Source organism: Saimiri boliviensis, chromosome 1 (assembly GCF_048565385.1).
Source record: "Saimiri boliviensis isolate mSaiBol1 chromosome 1, mSaiBol1.pri, whole genome shotgun sequence".
NCBI classification, from domain to species: Eukaryota; Metazoa; Chordata; class Mammalia; order Primates; family Cebidae; genus Saimiri; species Saimiri boliviensis.
In genome coordinates, this window is record NC_133449.1 from 187,692,441 (window position 1) to 187,709,937 (window position 17,497).

A 17,497-nucleotide genomic window follows, 5' to 3' on the forward strand; every position below is an offset into this window, starting at 1 on the left:
CTCTTAAACATCTTCCAGTTCCATCACCTATTACTACTAGTGGCTGAGCAGTGAAAACTTCCGTCACATGGCATTTTGCCTACTTGTCTGACAGCACCATGCCTCAGAAGGATGTTCTGAGTGTAAATAACAGGTAACATTTCTTTTGTGAAACAAGCCCCTAACCTCTATTAGCTACAATGGAATAAGTCTTAAGGCTTATATTAGGAAAACGTTTACTTGTTAGACATGTTGAAGGATTCATTTATTCCAAAGACATATATTGATTCTACAGTACATACCAGACACTGTGATAGATACTTGTACACACGGAGAAAACAATTCATACCAAAACCAAAAACTGGCTTTCTACAGGAATGAATCAATAGTCATCCACAGGGCAAGCAAAAGTGTATTAATGACTGAGAGGCATGAACACACATGCTGGAATAGAGTTGTGATCCTCGTCCCCAGCAGGACCCATCTCTAATTCTATCCAGGTTGCTCTAAACTTGGATGCAGGCTATAATTCCACAATAAGCACAAGTCATCCTACTCCTGATTTTGTCCCTTGAGACAATGAAGTATTCTGCTATTTTTCCTTCTCGTAGGAAGGACCCTGCTTTGAAATACCAGTCCCTTTGTGCAAGAGACTGCCTCAAATAGATTAAATAGAAATTTTCCCCTGTGTTTTTTATCCTAGTCCTGTTTTTGAGCTCAGGAAGGCCACACTTTCACACCTGGTCCTGACTGAAATAGCACATAGCAATCTTTCGTCTTTTTCAGGGACAACGCAAGTGAACTGGCATGTAGCTATTCCCTTTCAAGCTATGTAAGAATCATCTTTGCATTTTTAATAACTATTGTATGATGTGTCATGCAACAAGGTTTGCCAAAGCCGGAAGTGGGTGGTGGGGGAGAAAGAAAAGTCAAGCAGAGTTGGTTTCCTACATGCACATTTTAATAATTTCGGAAAACCATCAACGTGGATCAAACTTCTGTACTAATTTGAAAGCTTCCCACTAATGGCAAGAAAGTAAAGCCATCAATTAGCCTCATGAAAGTTAGATTTTAAAGAACACTCATTTCCTTGGTAACTTTAACAAATAGAAGACTTCATTTCACTAAAAACTCAAATACTAAAAACTTAAATACTTCATGATGCTTATTTTGTCCAGGAGGTCTAGGTAAGACTGCTTTATCAAATATCTTCTGAATGTCGACTTAGGTGCATACACCTGTGCTTCCACTGCCAACAAAAGCTTTGAATGCACAGGACCTCCACTGCACAAAATGCATTTACATACATTACGTAAGAGAGAAGCAATGAACAAGTCTGTTACTGGGAGAGGCTCACATCCTTCTCACCAAATCAATCTGTAACTTTCAAATAGCTCTGCTATATTTCCTAGCAACAGGAGTAAACACTGTACTACATCCAGTGTGCAAGATTTGTAACCATGTTAATCTGTGAGTACTCAACTTAATTAAAGATTAGACTTTTAAATTGTATTTCTAGTGCACAACAGTACTACTAAATTATGATTATCAGCAGCTAAATGTGCTTACGTCTGCAGAATGTGGGGAATGAAAATGAATCACTTATTTTCATCTTGATATGACTGCTCTTCTCAGAGGCACTGTTGCCCGAGTTCACGGGCCTTGGAGTTCATTGGAATTCTATGTTTAAAACACAGCTTGGAGACCTCATTTAAGAAAATTCTTTTAAACCTTTCACCACTTTGACAAATCCAGTCCAAGTTCACTAAGCCAATTCAAAAGTAGCTCTCAGCCTTTTTATAGGTTTTCAATTACACCAGCGCAGCACACCAGAGCCGTCATCTTTGAAGAAATATATTTTAGTTGCAAAGAGGCACAAATTCTTTTTTAAGAATCCCAAATGAAAGCAGCATTCCCAAAACTGTAGGCAACAGATGCAAAACTCTATCTTGAACTGTCCTTGTCTTACTAAAGACGAGATCATCAAATTACTTAAACATGGCTAATATTCAGTTATCTGCTATAGGATGTATGCTATTATTTTTATGATTTTACTTTGCAGAAATATTGGCAAGCTACCTCACCCTCAAACTGTTCCAAATATCTTTTTTGAAGAATTGTTTAAAACATTTTCTAGACTTCATTCATTCTAAAACACAGTATGTGACAGCAGGATTTATTTTTACTGTATGCACTCAGAAACAAAAACCCAAAGCGGGTCAATGAGCTCTCCAGGTTGAAACTGGTAATCAATGGTAAACTGAGGTTAGACTTTATTCAACTTTCCATTCCAATGTACTCTTTAAGTGGGCCTGAGGTAACTGTACTGTTTACTGAGATAAAAATCCCTTTTAAAAATGTTTATATGACTTAACAGATCAAACATATTTTACTCCATTTTCAAACTTTAAATTTATTTGCATATGTGGTTAGTGTGGTTTTATGGAAGCACCAATCTTAGATTGGGTTATGTGAATTATTTTAAGTGACACTTATCTTTGGGGGTAAAGTAGACAAGCTAACACGCACATTAGTTGGTTAGAACCACTTGCAAAATTTAAATGCTGTACGTGCAAAGGCAAATTGACCCAGGATATAAATCTCCATTTCTCTCAGAGGGAATAGTGATGATTCTAAAACCACTGGAAACAGAAAGTTCATCGTGATGACTCTAACAGCTCCCTGATGCAAGCTAGCCTTCTCATTTATATTTAATGTTCTATATGTCAGCTGGCCTTGTTTGCAATCTCAGTAGGAGGCTTATTCACTGGATGAGTTTTTTTTTGTTTTTGGTCTGTCCTATTTTCTTTTCTTTTTTTTTTTTTCCATGCTGTTAAATCAGACTTATGATTTCACATACTAGACTGCTTATAAGTTCTTCTAGTATTTGATGCTAAAGAGGTGAAACAAAAATGAAACAAGATATATATAGTCTCAATACAATTATTGGTTAGAAGCCTGGATGTGTGACTGGAGACGCCTCCTGTCCATTCAATCTGACTCCAGTGTGGTTCTTTGGCATTGGACAAAGCTGGGGGATTGAAACAGGAGCCGGTGCGATAGAATAGAGCCAGGAGCAGGGGTTGGACAGGTGAGCCTCCATATACGAAGTGCTTCAACTCCCAGAGTTACAGATATACCTCCTTTGTTCATTAATGATTCATCATCTCCCCAGTGCCAACGGTGGGCCTACCAAACACTGCACTCTATACCACGGATAGAAAGATGGCAAATTCCCTTCCTTCAAGAGCCCAGGTTTGAGAACACAACCTCGTGAACCTTCTATTGGAGCAGCAATAAATATCTGAGCTAAGGGCTGAGGGAGGCTGAGGGGATGTCACTGAGTCTGTCTTAGGCATCCCAGGGTCTCCTTGGAGTCCAAGCCTGCAGTCCACTGCAGGGGTCGCCAACCACCTGTGGCCACTGAGCGTTGGAATGCGGCCATTCTGAGTGACGTAGGTAAAAAACATACACCAAATTTCAAAGATGTAATATGGGGGGGGGAAGAATATAAGGTATCTGGTTTGATTTTTTATATGGATTACATGTAGAAATGCTAATATTTTGGCAATATTGGGTAAGATTATTAAAATTGATGTCACCTGTTCCCTATTACTTTTTTAAGTGTGCCTGCTAGAAAACGTGAAATTACCTGCGTAGCTCCCATTCATGTATCCTATTACATTTCTATCTGCCAGTGCAGGTTGGTGCTGTCACAAGGCAATGCTTCAGGAAGAAAATCTGGGGAGGTGGCCTTAGGGCAAGTGGGTGACAGTGGGAAGTGCCTATGGAATGAGAAAGAGACAACTGGGGGACCCATCAGGGGCTAGAGGGTGCAGAAACTGGCAGTGTATTTGCTTCCTTCCTTGTGCTCACCTGCTGGAGTCATTTGCAGCAAGAGAGACCAGAACATAAAGGCCACAACAATATCATCTCGAATAAATTAGAAGCAGCCTGTGGTTTATAGTGAGCAATGCTCTACTGGGGACCAGATCAACTAGTTATTCCTGTCTTCACCCCATCTGAGGTTAAGTCATTTGGTCACTGCTGCCTTTCTCATCTGCAAAAGAGGGACTGGGATTAACTGCTTGGCCTATGTGTCCCCCTGACATTGTCAACTAACTTTTTGGAAACCTGAAGCGCTCTAAACATCCTGGGGGAAGAAAGGGCTGAAGAAGTATACAGTGTTTTGTGACCAGAGTTTTGAAGCTGAAAAAAATGAAGAAACTGAAATAGAATAAATCCTTGATACTTCCTTTTTCATAAAACTTACTATGCTTTATTTAAATTATTTATTAGCCCCCTTCCTGGCAAGATATAAGCTAGCTATAAATATCATGAGCTCAGGAACCACATCTGTCTGCTCACTGCTGTGACTGCAGCTTGGAGGACAGAGCCCAGAATACAGCAGGCCTCAATAAATATCTGTGGAAGGGGGGGGTCACATGGAGAATTTGCAGTCATTTTTGCTGTTAAGCATCTGTTAAAGTTTCCAAGTATGCAAACTGTATGCAGGAGTAAGAGGTAGGAACTTAGTAGAGATGATCAGACCAGTAGTGCTGTCACTCTAGTGATATTATCTGTCCTACTGTGAACAAGCTGTCACAGGTGAAGGAGAGTGAGCTGAGACCTTCCCAGCCCTCAACTGCTCCTGCACTGGACACATTCCAGGAAGCTCTTATGGCAGAAGCAGCCACTTAACTTACTTTCAACAAAAGAAGCTGAAGGCTGAGGGAAGTCAGGATCAACAGAGGATCCAAATTTCAGAGGCACAGGTCTTATGCCTCACCTGGTTGCATGAATGAGTGTGGAAGCAGCATGAAGTAGCAGTGATACAGACCTGGGTTCTGGGTTTAATTCTGTTCTCAGTACTTGCCCAGTGGGAGACTCTAAGTTCCCTCTCTGAACCTAATTCTCCTTCATAGCTTAAAATGACTAATAATACATGACTTAGCTATAATGTACCTTTCAAAAAGGGCTGGCATCTGGTAAACACTGAATAAATGGTTACATGTCAAACACAGTAAACACTCAACAATGGCTATTATCGTCCTTCTGCATCAGCTTTTAAAATAGATTTTTTTTTTTAACCTGGAGTACATGGAGTCCCAGGAAATCCACAGATGAGATTCAATAGATCCTTGAAATCCCTAAAATTAAATACAAAGTTGGGTATGTGTGCACATCTTTTCTCTACAAGGAAAGAAACCATAGCTTTCATCTGATCCTCTTAAGGCTCTCAGGCTGAAAACAGGTTAAGAACTATTGAGCATCTGTGGCTTCCAAGTGTTTAGCGACTTTTATTTATCTATGGAATAGCTCTGTGAATGACTCTCAAAACCAAGCTTTTCTGTGCCTCCTCAAGAGGCCTGCATTTTATATGCAGCAGAACAGCTTCCATAAGAGGCTTTTATTTTCTGGTAGTATTAGTATCTCAGGAAGATAATTGGAATTTATGTCAGAAATTGGTTTTAATTTCAACTATAGTACCGGAGCCCTTACTTCTTTAAATATATCTTTTTCCATAGTTTTTTTTTTTTTTTTTTTTTTTTAATTTGGACAGGATTGATGACCAAAGAAGGTAGTGATAATGTTTTATTTTCAAGATGATGTTTACTTCATCTTAGAAGAACAAAAACAAAATCATAACAGATGAATGGGAAGAGCCCAATTAAAGCTTTGTTTCACTCCTCAACAACCCAGGTGAGTGTATGGCACCTGGCAGCTGCCAGGAAGAAAGAGCTTAGTGCAGACAATCTGCTTCAAATCTCTAAATCTTCGTTTCCTCATCTGTTTAAAAAAAAAAAAAAAGGATGATAACAGGAATGCCTCCTTCCTAGGGCTGCTGTGAGAACTAAATAAGAAAGGCATCTGGTACATACTCAAAACAAACTGCCTCATAAATATTAACTATTAAATATTGTCTTTGATGATAGGGGAAAATGATTCCTCATCTGGTCTCTGACCCATAGATTTTAGCCTAGAGATTTACTCTGGGCCATTGATATTTTCCAGCCTCCTCAAGTTTGTTATTAGTGACAAAGTAACAAATAAGCAAATAAATCATTGGGAAAACTACTGAAAAAGTGAGCGGCAGCTTCAAAGAGAACCTGTCTTCATGTCCAGTATCCTAAGAGCCACATGTGAAAATCAAGTTAAAGGAAATAGAATAAAACTAAAGATTATAACTAAAAAAAAATGAAAGATGAATGATTCAGCATACTTTTTTTTCCATTTATTTAAAAATTATTGAGATACATGGTGGGCAAGGCACTGTACTGAGCATAGGTTGTGCAAAGACAAGGAAGCACAGTCCAGCTCTCAAGACATTTAGTCTACAGAGGGAGCCAGACATGTATATCCAAGGTCGTACAGAATAAAGCGTGATGTGGGGAAAGGCTGGGAGGGGATGTTCAGCAAAGCCTTCTTGAAAAAGCAACACTTGAGATGAGTTTAGAAGGATAAGTAAATGTTTAATAGTTCACAGTTTGAGAAAGAAGAAACAATATTCCACAGAGACAGCAACCCATGTAAAAGCACAAGCAATGAAGCATTTAAGGATTTTGAAGTTACATGTGTCAGCCCAGCATGGGGAAAATATGGGCAGCGAGAAGAAGACTTTGCTGAACATACCAGCATCTACCCATCCTTAGCACCCACAGGAGGAGACAAGACTTACCTCACAGAGAATATTGGAATTCACGGTAGGAGCTTGGACTTTTCTTCAGGGTTATGACAAGGTTTGGAATGGTTCTTAGCATGGGGTTATATAATTCAATTTTATCTATTCTTTGGAAAGAGCAAGCAGGCAATGGTGAGAAGGACAGATCGGAGGCTGGGAGACTGAAGGCAGCATTTGTGGAGGTGATTTGGGAACAGTGAAACACGAAAGGAAGTGGAGCAGGATGTCTTGGTGACTGATTAGGTGGAGGAAGAAAGGGAGAAGGTCAGATCAAGATCATTCCCAGGTCTCTGACTTAGGGGTATAGTGAGAAGATGCTATGCCTGTCAGGGAAAAAGGTGTAATAGTATTTAGTAGGTATCTGCTGTTTCTGCATACACAGCATCTCTTGTCTCTTCTCAATATTTTTTTCCCAGCTACTCAGGAGGCTGAGGCAAGTGAATTGCCTGAACCTGGGAGGCGGTGGTTGCAGTGAGCCAAGATGGTGCCACTGCACTCCAGCATGGGTGACAGAGTAAGATTTCATCTCAAAAACAGACAAACAAACAACAACAACAACAAAACCACCCCTTCCCTGCTCTCAGGTTATATGGTTTAGAAGAGTTTTGCTGACCAGTCTCCCATGTACCTCTTTCACTCCCATACCCTCCTCCCTACCTGCCTTTGCACATGCCACTCCTCCCTTCCAAAAACCACCAGGACTGGGCTCATAATCAAAGCCGAGTCAAGTGGCATGGTCCAAATCTTTGGCCATAAGAGTCTGGTTCAAGAATATGCATGTGATCAAAGTGGTCTAATTAAAGTTAATCCTGAATTCTCTTTTTCTCAGGGGTTAAGCCTAAAGCTGCAGATGAAAATTTTGCCACCATGAAGAAAAGAGGAAATCAGAATTGGATCCTTTTTGAACTTTTCCTTTACAGGAGCCAATATATGCCCTTTCCTACTTGAGCAAGTATAAACAAGGTTTCTGTGATTTGCAACCAAGTATCCTGAAAAACACAAGGATTAAAGACAACTGCGTTTCAATAAAGAAAAGAAAATAGTTTATTTTTATGAGTAGTGGATTTAAAAAACCTATATTACTGTGACAAGAGTATCTTAAAACATTTAAGTCTACAAAAGGCACTTAGGGACTTTATGGCAAACTCTACACTTAATAATGAAAAGCCAGACCAGACCGTTTTTAAAAAATGTTACTGCACCGGATAATGGCACATCCACTCATTCAATTAACATTTATTGAGTATCTTCAGGGTTTTTAGATGTGTGCAATAAAAATGATAAAAGCGTATTCTTCTGTTTGAGCTGGTTCATCCAAGTTCATTCCATAAAGAGCAACTGTGTATGCTGTTCAGACTAATTGTGTGAAGTTGGAGAGGCCAGGTGTTTCTGTCTGGCCCAACAGCTGCAATTGGTGGTAAGGGCACCACCTGAATTTCAGTCTGGCCATAAAAATGAGGCTGATGAAACAGCACCTTGCATGAGCTTTTAGGTGAAAGACAGAACAGAACATGTTTAGAATTCTTCTCTCTTCTAATAAAACATCCATTAACGTTTATGAAGGAGTCTGGATGAGGCATTGTGCCAGACCCTCTTTTCTTTCTTTACTTTCCACAAGAAAACTCCACCAATAGCATGGGTTCAACTGTTATTCATGCACCTATACTCTATGAAAATATGTCAAAATTGTCACCTCCTGCCTTGCTACCTCTTGATTCCCCATGGCGAGGCCTGAATAAATCTTTAAGTGTTTATCTGTGGTGAGCATTTGTTGGTCTTGCCACCCTGTGTCCATCTCCACTTCTGATAGCAGTGCTCCAGTGTCCTTTGAGGGCGAACCTGCCCACTCTGCTTTGTGCGCTGCCCTGGTGTGGCTGTCAGGTAGTGCTACTGGCTCAGGAGTGTGCATATCACTCAAACTAAGTCAAAGGTATTCTCTTGCCTGGTACGCTCACTTTAAGGGCAGAGCATTCTAAGAGCCGATCTCCAGCTGTGCCTTGGAGAAAGAACACCAGTCCTATTCTCTAGGTGAGTTCTGTTTCCATCCTGAGAGTAGTGGTTCTGACTTCACTTTGACATCTTAGGGCAGGCGTCCCCAAACTATGGCCTGCGGGTGCGGCCGCCTGAGGCCATTTATCCGGCCCCCCGCCGCACTTCAGGAAGGGGCACCTCTTTCATTGGTGGTCAGTGAGAGGAGCACAGTATGTGATGGCCCTCCAACGGTCTGAGGGACAGTGAACTGGCCCCCTGTGTAAAAAGTTTGGGGACGCCTGTCTTAGGGAATTCCTGATGTTGTATTTTGTTTTCTGTTGCTATACACCTAAAGAAACTTAACTATATATAATGGTGCACTGTGGCTTAAACACTAAACAATAGCTAACATTCATAGCCTACTCTGCAGCTTATAAAGTACTTTCACCTTCAATTTATCTCTTTTAATCATAAACCTTTCTGGAATTGAATTTTTCTCCTCCCTCCAAATAAATCACTTATTGATTTTCTATTTCTCACAAAAGCACAATCATTCTGTCACTTAAGCTTTTTTAAATCTCAGAATGACTTTGACTTTTTGCTTTTACTAACCCCCTATTATCAGTCACCTCATCCTAAATATGGGATCTCCCAGACTGATCCCTTTCCATTTTTCCTGCCTCCATTTTTGTCAAAGCCATCAACTTTCAACAATGCTCAGCTCACTCTGCCACCAGCCTTCTGTCTCCAAACCGTAACACTACTGCCGGAAGGATATGGCCAAAATTTTATTATCATTGTGTCACACTTCCTTACCTGGGGTTTACAGAACAAAAATTTACTGGACAACTCCTTAACCTAAATCCTGGGCTCTTGCTAAGCAGGCTCCAATACTCTCTCCTAACATATTATTTTCAGCAGAAAACATCTGCTAGACACAAGTATCCTCAAACATATAGTATATCATAAAAAACTGGCTCAAATTTTTTGCACATCCCTCTCATCATAACTGGACTTTCTATACTCCTTGAATCTGGGGTAACCTCCTGATTTGATATGGCAAATGGGAGAGTAGGTAATGTGATTCAAGCTGAGCTTTAAGGTTGCTTTTTCATTGCAGGTTGCTCTTTTGCTGCTCTTACAACACTGTTTGATTTGCTATGTAAAGAAGCTCAGGTGAGTATGCTGGAGAATGGGCAGTACATAACCCAGCCACTGATTATGTTACCCTGGCCAACAGTCTGATAACTGCCAGACATATGAGTAAAGCCATTCAAAATTATACCACCAGTAGACTGAAAATGTCTGAGCGCACCTAACTAAGAATAGCAGAAAACCACCTCACTGAGCCCAGCTAAAATTGCTGACCACCAGAATCATGAGCTAAGTAGCAATTTTAAGTAACTACATTTTGTGGGGATTTGTTATCCAATGATGAATAACTGATATAACACCTAAGCTGATTTTGTCACTCTTTTCTCAGAATTCCTTTTCAACTACTATTTAGTGTCTTGGGCACTCAATTAGGAAATGCGTTCTTTCATGTTTTATATCATTTAATTTTTCATGGGTCCTATTTCCCATGAACATGTTCCTTGTGAAAAGACTATACATTTTATGTTGCTATATGACACATAGGCACAAAGTAAATGCACAATAACTATTTAAGAATCAATTAGTACTTTTCCAGGGCCCAGCTATCAGTCATGCCAATTAAAAAATATTTTAATCATTAATCATATTTTGATCATTAATTTTTAAAATGTAAAAAAAAGCTAAGATTCAAACCATAAAATACAAAATCTAGTTACCTAACATATAAAGTGCAAAATCATGCATAGTATATATCATATTAGAAACGAAGTTATTGACTCATTTTGCATAAATAACTTCCTGCAAGTGAATCTGCATAGAAATCAAAGAGGCACAAGGAAATAAGTATGTAAGGGTAAATGTTTCACGGAAGCAACTATTTTATTTTCACCAGAATATCATTTTTCTCCCAAGACACATATTTCTCCTATGTGGTTTGCAACTGTAACCTGACAAACTGCCAAAGACAAAGCTTCTATTCTAAGAGTGTTACTGATTCTCTCGTTGCTATTCAATTAGATTTTGCATTTAAAAGAGAAATTCCCTTGTGTTTCTTATAATGATGCACCTGCTCCTTGGGAGATTTCCTCTTTTGACAAGAAATGCCTTAAATCTGGCAAGAAAAAGAGCTCCAGGCTTTTTGTGATAATATCAAAGATCATTTGTTTGTATTAGATGTTTGTGTGGGTTTCCCTTAAGAGCAGTAAAGAACCGCTACAATTTTTTCCAAAACAATAGCACACACAAAGTTTCTTGGCTTGCACTTCCACTGTACACCTGCACCAGAACAACTGTCTGGAATTAGCAAAGTTGTGACAGAGTAGACAGAGAAATGCATTTGCTTTAGTCACTTCCTTTTGAATGTCAACAAATGGTAACCGTCAAATTAATGAATGCAGCATCATTTCAAATTTACAATCTGTAACCTTTCTTCATGAAATGCTTGGTACGGAGAAAATTAAATTTATATTCAAAATTATGCCACTTGTTTTCAAAATCCCATGCTATATTTTATTTTTAACTGACATGACCAAACACGATCATTAAGAGAAGCACCATCTTTTACTTTCTGATTCCAGACCTGTTAATGCATACATATTTAGTTATGGATAATCCTCAGTTAATAGTCCCTCTCCAGAGAGACTTCCGCGATCAGTACCAAAACACTGCACCTTTCAAATAGTCTTAAGAACTCCTTAAAGGTCTCTCCTTGCACTCTAACCATGCTGAATGTAATTTAACATTGAGATGCATCAGAATCAGCCAATATACTTTCTCTCCCAGATGTGTGCACATTAGCATACTGCTTTCCTACACCTTGTTCTTTGCCTTTTAAATTTTCAATATGTACAAATGAAATACAGATTTCAACCCATTCCCAACTGGGATGTCTGCTCCATAAAAGAAAAATAGGGTTTTCCCTTCCTGCAGATTCAGCAACGAAAGTAGTGCCTGAAAATTACGTGTTTAGAGTGACACCTTGGAGAACTGACATACTCTGCACACATGTAATCCTCATAAACCTCCCCAGACAGCCCTTATTTCATTTTGCAAACTGCACCCTGGCCAGGCTCCACCGCACGTGGTGTGTGGCGAGACTGTCCTGCAGCAGTATTCCCGTCCACCGGGCTCTTTGATGGGCACTTGTCAGTAACAGCCAAGAGGAATGGGACCCTGCTCCAGCAAGTGAAAAGGAGCACCGACAGTAATGCTTCCTTAATTAACTTTCACAAGGAAAGTAACGTTCCCACAGGAAAAAAACAACACGGTTCCCCCCTCCTAGCGGTCCATTGAAAATGAGCAACAATGCTGTTGCCTTTTTGTTTCCTAAGACTTTCTTCGCTGCAAGCAGTAGCGTGTTCCTCAAAGAATGCTAGTATTTCCTGTGGAAACTGTATGGCTGCCAGGAATGGCTCATAATTTTCCCTCTTTTCTTTTCGTAAAAATGAAATAAACAAAACGTGGCCTTTGACAACAGCCAAAATTGGGTTCACCCCACTTACCACCTGCAGATGAAAGTCATCGCCAAGAAAGAAGGCCAAGAGAGTAACATTCCCTGCTGAGATTGAAGCGGACCAGCCTGGGACGCAGGACAGCACTGGAGGGAGGCTGATGGAGCCTGGGCTGCACAGGGCAGCCGGGGTGCGGGTGCTGATGGGCGCGGGGCTCCCCTTGGGCGGCGGCAACACCACGCGTCCCTCTCCTGCAGCTATTATTACCGTTGTTAGTCCCGTCGCTATTACTATCACTTCGCCCCTCCTTACCTCAGCTCCTCCGAGCCGCGGCACTGCCCATCCCTGCCTGCGAGACGATCCCGGGTGGCAGCAAGAATAAGAACCACACGGAGCGGGCAAATGAAAAGAACAATCCTTTGGAAACCGAGGCGGGGGTCGTTTCCCCCTCTCCCCAGTAAAGCAGCCGCTGCCGCCGCCACTGTTACTATAGAGACTTCCCCCAAACCGTTTCTGCAGAGGCGCCTCTGCCGCCCGGAGCAGGAGAGACTCGCGGCACAAAGGGGGCCCAGGGCTTGGGGAGCTGGGGCGACACCCGGCGGGGTCGCCTGGTGCGAACTTGGAAAGGCTGAGCCGCCCGCCGCCCGCCTCCCCGCGGCGCCCGCTCGGGACCTGGACTCACCCGGGGCGCCCGGCGCGCCGGCGGCTCAGGAGCGCGAAGGGACTGACGGACGGACGGACGGACGGACGGACCGCGGCGGCGGGAGCGGAACAGCCTCGCGGGGAACCGGCGGGCGCGGAGGCGCTGCCGCGGCCCCGCTACGTCACAATGCGGCCCGGCCGCGGGCGCCGCTCCCCGGGCTCCCCAACGGGCGCGCGCGGGCGGGGACAGCCTGGGCGGCCGCGGCCCGCACCCGGCGCGGGGGAACGCGAAACGCAGCGCGGGCGCCCGGCCGGGGACGGGGGCGCGGCAACCACTGCCGCCGCCGAGGCTGCCGGGCCGCCGCGCCCTTAAGCCGCGCTGCGCTGCGCCCCTGCGGCCGCCCCCCGGCGGGCGAGCCCCGCTCGGCCTGACTGACAGCGACCCTCCCCGCGGCGCCCGGCCCGCGCCCCTCCCTCGCCGCGTCCTCACCGGGATTCCCCCGCCCGCTCGCCCGCCCCTGTCCGCAAACCTGCTGGTTCTTCACCTTTGGCTCTTCCACCTCGGCTGCCGTTGCTTTTCCCCAACCGGGGCGCTCCTCTCCTCCCCGCCTACTTTTTGCCCCCGCTTCCCACTTTTCTCCTCCTGTCGCCCTCCCTTGCTTCGCGGCCTCTCCCCCTGGAAATCGCCCCCTCACCGTGTCCAAGCGTCAACCGCTGCCACCTCATTGGTCCCCAGACCTTTGCAGGGTTCCAGCTTAAACCGCGGGAAGAGACTCGGGGAGGCGGGGAGCGGAAGGTGGGCATGGCCCTGGGAAACTCGGGTCTGAGAAGCCTTTTGGCAGAGCGTTTCGCGTTGGCACGGAGTCTCCAACCCCCAGCCCTCCCCGCGAAGCTCGCCCACCGTTGAGGACGTGGCCAAGGAAAGAAGGGCAAGGGTGGCTTTGCCTGCCTGGAATGTTCTGTGCTCAAGTGTGGGTGGATGGCGATGTTGGGCTGAAATAAAGACTTTAATTCAACGACGTGTCAATGTACCCATGGCACTACAGTAACATTAACTTTTATTGTCTCTTAATTGTGGAGGGATTGGGGGTGGGAGGCTGCTGGATGAGGCGTCAGCAACGCCTGCAGTGGTGACTGCTTCTTTCCTTATTTCCGAAATGAAATCAGGGGAGTGGAAGCATTTATGGTAACCTTGGCTCACGACTGTCTCGCTGTTGCCCTCTGGAAAGCTTTAAATGGTCTTTGAGAAATCTCTTTCCCAGGCGAGATGACTCGGAGAAGTTCACTCAGCAGAGTCACTGAGGACCACACTCTTGTTCCAGGGTATGGCTGCTTACCTGACGCTGCCCCAGAGAAGAGACTGAGGAAGTAAGTCTTGGTCAGTTTAGAGGCACCCTCGTTCCCTTGCCAGTTCTAGAGGACAAGAACGGCGCCAAGATCGTAGGACACCTGGCACTATCTGGGTACTGGCAAGGGAGTTGTGTGATCTTGTTACAATAGAAAAAAGGAAGGATCTGGTTGTTTAAAACTGGGGTTTCCTGGGTAACTAGCCTAGGACTGCCCACAGTCTTTGTGGAGTCCACAGGCTACTTTGTACTAGGAGGACATAGCCGGAGTCATGCTTGCCCTGGACCTGTTCGGACCAGGACCTTCACTGAAATGAGGACTACCTTGAATGCCAGCAGAAGACATTTCACATGTGTCTAATTCCTTTTCCTACTGCAAACCTAAATTTCTTTCTCGGCTTTTGACATAAACAGCCAAGAGCATGTCCTGCGGTGTTGTAATTTGTTTATTGTAATTTATCGTGTGTAAGACTTAAGTACATACATGGAAAGTGGCTTCACAATTTTAAAAATACACATTATCCCCCAGTAGAAAATATAAAATTGGATGACATCATGTGGCACTAAAAATACTTGAAAATATTGGGTTTAATTTGTTCACATCTGGTTAAAATAAAACTGCCTGTTTTTTTCCTAGTGTAAACTTTGAGAAAAGCACATCTTGCTTTCATCCAGTAGATATAGATGGGATTGGTGTCACCCTTGACATGATCTATGGAGAACATACTTCATTTCCATTCTCTTAAATATTTTCACACCCTGTTTTTTGAAAATCAGATTTTAATCATTTATTGAATCATTTAATCATTTAATCATCTATTGTAAATAGCCATCTCCTTTCAACTGTCCTAAATATTCATTCAACAAGCCAGGTGTTAATTCGTATAAATAATTCGACTAGAAGGGGCCTGATCGTGCTGTAAGTATAGAAAGTGGGTTGTCCTGGGAAATAAAGTTTCCCATTTTTGCATTGCCAAGGGAATAGCATGCCAGAGTGTAAAAAAGCAATCTTTTGAGTTGTTTCGGATATTTTCCTCTATTTTTTTTATAGTTCTTTTGTTATGTTTCTTCTGTTTCTAACATGTTTTTGATTACATATTTAGCATTGTTTCCATGTGATTGTTTTTACTGTGTGATTTAAATCTTGCTTATATACACTTTCCCACATAGGCTGTGTGTTTGCTTTCCTTTGGACTGTTTATTGGTTTGCTTTTCTCCTGTGCACACCCTTGCCAAATCCAAACAACAAATTGATATACCAAAGTGTGGAACTGGTCCTCCTATTGCTTCTTACGGACAACCAGTTCCTGCATTCAGTTTTCTAATCAAGCAGCTGCCTCTATGGGCTACTGATTACCAAGACGTGGCTTAGCAGCACAACCACTGGGCCATTTACCCATTTTTAGGATACCCCACCCATGCCTGCCACAGCATAGGGTATACTTTTCTTAAAGCACTTAGCATACTTCTGCTTCTTTGTCTGTTTCTTATCCCCTTCTATTCAATTGTCAGTTCCCATCATGATGACAGGGAGTACATATTACTCATATTTGGATCCTTAACACTGAACACATTTTTATACTCAAGAGTTAGCTACTGAAAATAATTAGTACAAAAATGCATTTCACTGTATATCATCTGCCAAAGAGCTGCCAGTAATTTGTTCATTTAATTGTTACAATTAAACATCTGCCTCCCTTATCCTTTTACCCAATTTCTATAAATATATCTTATTGTGCTACAAAAATTGGATAAAACTACCATAACACTATTGAGATCAAATAGAAAAAAAGTTCCTTATTTTTTCTATTTTTAGTGTAGATTTGACTTAACCATCCAAATCTGTGGCAAAAGCTCAGATTTTTAAATTCTCATTGGTGAGTCTGGGTCATTCAGATTCTAGCTGGGAACTGTAATAGGTCAAGTCAGGCTGCCCTTTTATTCTGGAGCCAAGTTTGTTTTATTTGCTTGACTCTCACTGTATAATATAATTGTAAGTTATTTATATCAAGAATCAGAATAAATATTTATGCAAATTTGATGTTATCAGTCAGGATAGGTTAGGTTGTGCTACAGTAACAAAAAAATCCCACAACAACAACCCGAAACATCCATAGATTAATAAAAATGTATTCCTTGCTTTCACTGTATGACAGTTGCACATGGGCTGCATCTTTGCTTCATGTCTTTCTCACTTTAAGACTCCAGCCCAAGCCAGTTAGTGAGTGACCTGCGGTCTTAACACTTTGGGAGACCAAGGCAGGAGGATACTTTGAGACCAGGAGTTTGGAGTTACAGTGAACTATGATTGCACAACTGTACTCCAGCTTATGAGACAGGGTGAGACCTCATCCACTCACCCACTGTCCCAAGAAAAAGATTGCAGCCCAATGGGGGAGCCACTAACAACAATACTGCTGGCAATTCTAGTTAGAAAAATACATCTCTAGAGTATTTTTCCTAGGAATTAAATGCTTTGGCTCCAAAGTTACACAAATCACTTCTGCTCACAACTCATCGGCCAGAACTAATTGTGTGACTCCACCAAATCACAAGAAGACAAAGAAGTGCAATTCTTACAATATTAGAATAATCCTAGAATATTTGGTAAAAATTAGCATATTTGGTAAATAATCCTTAGAATATTTGGTAAATAATAATGTAAGGAAGTATGAACATATTACACTTCACTATAGATATTCTAATACATGAGAAAATTTTTTGGGTATTTACGTAAAAGCCAGAGAGCTTAAGTATAAAAATGGATGCTGAAGAGAAGTATGAATTTTACAGCAGTTTTAATTTCTGAAATAACTACAGAGAAAAGGGAGTAAAGAACTGTGGACTTCGATGAAGAATGATTAGGAACCCAGTTTTCGAACATTTTTGAGTTTTACAAAGAAATAAATCATTATAGAAAAACATGGAGTTACCTAATTTTCTAGCAGGTTTTAGGACATGCTCACATTTTCTCCCCATCTCCTTTTCCCTGAACGTACCTCCCTTCTCTTCTGCTTTAGGCTGGGGTTCATCTTTGTTGCCATCTGCGTTTTTGTGTGCTCAAGCTGGATGTGACTAACAATTTGACATTCCTCCCCTGTTCTGTTTTTTTGTGATTGCTTTTCACTTTTGAAAAGTCATTTTTTTTCCTTCAGTATTTCTTTTTTTCTCTCTTCTTGGGTCAAGTGTTAGTATTTTGCATCTTCTTAGCAACTCTGATAGTTATAATGGCAGAGGGAGATGAAATACAAATCCAGAAGTTTAGCTCCTTATAATTTAGCAGCATTAATAAAAGATTTAGTGTAGAAGAAATGTGAGGTATTGTTAATCTG

General features: G+C 42.1%; 1 protein-coding gene across 6 annotated transcripts in view; it reads right to left on the reverse strand.

Annotated features, from left to right (window-relative positions):
- The window catches only part of SNCAIP (synuclein alpha interacting protein), a 156,059-nt gene extending 142,337 nt beyond the window's left edge, over nucleotides 1-13,722 (reverse strand). For 3 of the 6 annotated variants that reach the window (XM_074382197.1, XM_074382200.1, XM_074382172.1), the window contains exon 1: nucleotides 13,515-13,722. The gene's annotated coding sequence lies outside the window, so the exon portion shown is untranslated. Of the gene's footprint in view, nucleotides 1-12,489; nucleotides 12,751-12,859; nucleotides 13,229-13,349; nucleotides 13,461-13,514 lie in introns of those variants that run through there. The other 3 variants (XM_074382186.1, XM_039470980.2, XM_074382192.1) reach the window with 3 other exon arrangements.
- Between the last annotated feature and the right edge of the window lie 3,775 nt (nucleotides 13,723-17,497).